A 4,054-nucleotide genomic window follows, 5' to 3' on the forward strand; every position below is an offset into this window, starting at 1 on the left:
TTGGGTGCCCTTGGTTTGCTGGTGTTCTAAGCAGTGGCTGGGGCTGCCCCTTGAGGGATTTCTCCAGCATTACTGATGCCATTCATTCCTCAGCTGAGCAGTGCCTTCAGGATCAGGCCAGCACCCCGTGAAAAGGGCCTTCCCTACCAGTCATACCAGTGACGCCCACACCAAATCCCATTGCTCGGTCTGGACCATGGGGAGTGCAGAAGACATTTGGACCTGCTACCATGTGATTCCAGTTCTCCAGGAGGAGGGGATCCTGGGCTCTGTGTGCGTGCGTTAGAAAGCGCCGGACTGGAGAAAGGGGTTATTGAGTCTAAGCAGCCAGAGGCCTGTGGAAGAATATAGAGGCTGGGGGTGGGTGACAGCAGATCCCTGGAGGGAGGAGGGTGCCAGTACTAATTCGATTGCCTTAAAATTTCATCTAGAGTCAGACATCATGGTGCCTGAAGATTAAGGAGATACCCTGTCTTACTCTTCTCAAAGGGGTGGCGGTCGGAAGAGAGGGCAGGTGGCCCAGGAGTGTGGAAGCTGATGCTTCATTTTTCTTAATTAGGGCAAGTCCATCACCTCACACAAGAGCACAGAAGAGCTGAGTGGGTAGAAAAGAGAAATGATTCTCCAAGATGAGAAGAGGGAAGAATAGTCATGGGGAATCAAGTCATTTCTGTGAGATTGTGACCTAGTGAATATAGGCTCCCAATGAATGAATGAATTTGCTCAAGATCAGGAACCCCACGGTGCACTTTGCGAATGAGGAGCATACTCATTTCATGTACAGTAGCAGAGGGGTTTGAGGCTGAGAGGGAAGATAGGGGGAGATTGTGAAAACTTTTCATAGCATGCTAAATAGCTTGAATTTCTTGACTGAGCAAGGAATATGGAGGACAAGTAGATAGACAAAGCTTGGAAAGTAATGGAGACATCCCTTGGAGTAGAGGGAAGGCAGGATGGGAGGGGATGTGAATTTAGTTTGTAGGAGGTGTAAGGTGTGAGAGGAATTTCATGCCTGGCAGTCTCTATTTCCTTGATAGAGTAGGGATTAATGTTGTTGAGGGATAATTTGTTGGATTAAGGAGATTTATAACAACTGTCAAGTTTTAGAAATGCCATTTATAGATATAGGAGTGAGATAGATCACCTAACAACTCAGCAGAGGCGGAAGACCAAGATCAGGCAGTGGCAACTTCAACACAACCAGAGGCTTTTATGTAGCAGATACCAGCACCCCCGGAGCAAAAGCAGAAGACAGACCACTGGGTTGATCCTTGGCCATGGCTCGTCTGCTTGGACATGAATTGCCTAGGGTCAAGGAGCAGGGGTAATTAGAGCAGCCAGAGAAGGATCGTGAGTTCAAAACTGGGCAGGGAGGCCCTAGGAGACTAGTTAGAATCAAATACAGTGAGCCTCTGAAAATCAGAGGGCAGGAGGGAAAGGCGGTCAGAAAAGGGACATTTTTAAAGTATTTTTTTAATTGAAGTATAGTTTCTTTTATAATTAATTAATTTATTTATTTATTTTGGCTGCGTTGGGTCTTCATTGCTGCGTGCGGGCTTTCTCTAGTTGCGGCGAGTGTGGGCTACTCTTCGTTTCGGTGCGCAGGCTTCTCATTGTGGTGGCTTCTCTTGTTGCGGAGCACAGGCTCTACGCACGTGGGCTTCCGTAGTTGTGGCACACGGGCTTTAGTAGTTGTGGCTCGAGGGCTCTAGAGCGCAGGCTCAGTAGTTGTGGCGCACGGGCTTAGTTGCTCCGCGGCATGTGGGATCTTCCCGGACCAGGACTCGAACGCATGTCCCCTGCATTGGCAGGTGGATTCTTAGCCACTGTGCCACCAGGGAAGCCCTGTTGAAGTATAGTTGACTTACAATGTAGTGTTAATTTCTGCTGTACAGCAAAGTGATTCAGTTATATATATACGTTCTTTTTAATATTCTTTTCCATATGGTTTTTCACAGGATATTGAATATAGTTCCCTGTGGTATACAGTAGGACCTTGTTGTTTATCCATTCTATATATAATAGTTTGCATCTGCCAACCCCAAACTCGCAATCCATCTCTCCACCACCCTCCCTCCCCCTTGGCAACCACAGATCTGCTCTCCATGTCTGTGAGTCTGTTTCTGTTTCATAAGTAGGTTCATTTGTGTCATATTTTAGATTCCACATATAAGTGATATCATATGGAATTTGTCTTTCTCTTTTTGACTTACTTCACTTAATATGATAATCTCTAGGTCCAGCCGTGTTGCTGCAAATGGCATTATTTCGTTCTTTTTTATGGTTAAGTAGTATTCCACTGTATATATGTACCACATCTTCTTTATCCATTCATCTGTTGATGGACATTTAGGTTGTTTCCATGTCTTGACTATTGTGAATAGTGCTGCTATGAACATAGGAGTGCATGTATCTTTTCTTTTTAATTTTATTTATTTTTGGCTGCACTGGGTCTTCGTAGCTGCACGTGGGCTTTCTCTAGTTGCGGTGATCAGGGGCTACTCTTAGTTGCAGTGCGCAGGCTTCTCATTGCAGTGGCTTCTCTCGTTGCGAAGCAGGGGCTCTAGGTGTGCAGGCTTCAGTAGTTGCAGCACGTGGGCTCAGTAGTTGTGACACACGGGCTTAGTTGCTCTGCGGCATGTGGGATCTTCCCGGACCAGGGCTCGAACCTGTGTCCCCTGCATTGGCAGGCAGATTCTTAACCACTGCGCCACCAGGGAAGTCCTATCTTTTTGAATTATAGTTTTGTTTGGACGTATGCCCAGGAGTGGGATTTCTGGATCATATAGCAACTCCATTTTTAGTTTTTTGAGGAACCTCCATACTGTTTTCCATAGTGACTATACCAATTTACATTCCCAGCAACAGTCTAGGTGGGATCTCTTTTCTCCACACCTTCTCCAGATAGATTTTTTGTAGATTTTTAAAAAAATTGTTTATTTATTTATTTGGCTGTGCCGGGTCTTAGTTGCGGCATACGGGAACTTTAGTTGTGGGATCTAGTTCCCCGACCAGAGATGGAACCTGGGACCCCTGCATTGGGAAGGCAGAGCCTTAGCAACTGGACCACCAGGGGAGTCCCGTTATTTGTAGACTTTTTAATGATGGCCATTTTGACCAGCGTGGGGTGGTACCTCATTGTAGTTTTGACTTGCATTTCTCTAATAATTAGCAATGTTGAACATCTTTTTGTGTGCCTATTGGCCATCTGTATGTCTTCTTTGGAGAAATGTCTATTTAGGTCTTCTGCCCATTTTTCAATTTGTTTTTTTGTTGTGAAAAGGGACATTTTAAAATGGAGCTAGTTAGGGCTTCCCTGGTGGTGCAGTGATTAGGAATCTGCCTGCCAGTGCAGGGGACACGGGTTCGAGCCTTGGCCTGGGAAGATCCCACATGCCGCGGAGCAGCTGGGCCCGTGCGCCACAACTACTGAGCCTGAGCTCTGGAGCCCGCAGGCCACAACTACTGAGCCCACGTGCCACAACTACTGAAGCTTCCGCGCCTGGAGCCCGTGCTCTGCAACAAGAGAAGCCACGACAATGAGAAGCCCGCGCACCGCAACGAAGAGTAGCCCCCACTCGCCGCAACTAGAGAAAGCCCGCGCACAGCAACGAAGACCCAACACAGCCAAAAATAAATAGATAAATAAATAAATAAATTTATAAATAAATAAATAAATAAATACAATGGAGCTAGTTGGAGTGCCAAGTATGTCCACAAGAAGTAGGCTGCTGAGTAGAGATAGGGGCATTGGAATAGCGGAGATCAAGGGAAATAAGGCATTTTGAACACCTACCAGCAGTGGCCTTTCTCCCCACCCTCCAGGGGAGTTGGCCTTGTGTTTGGAGCAGGGGAACAAGTCCCAGAGAAAAGCTGGGCAAACAGGCTGGTCTCAGGCAGGTTCCATGCAAAGGGTACAAAGGGGTGTGGTGGGAGTTCAAGTTCTAGGGGAAGGAAGACGGCAAGCTGAGACTGGGAGGCAGAAGGTGTGTGAGTTCTCAAGGAAAAAGAGACAGTGACTCGGGCAAAGAACCTTGGCAGCTTCGAAGAACCC

Source organism: Orcinus orca, chromosome 8 (assembly GCF_937001465.1).
Source record: "Orcinus orca chromosome 8, mOrcOrc1.1, whole genome shotgun sequence".
In the NCBI taxonomy this organism is placed as follows: Eukaryota; Metazoa; Chordata; class Mammalia; order Artiodactyla; family Delphinidae; genus Orcinus; species Orcinus orca.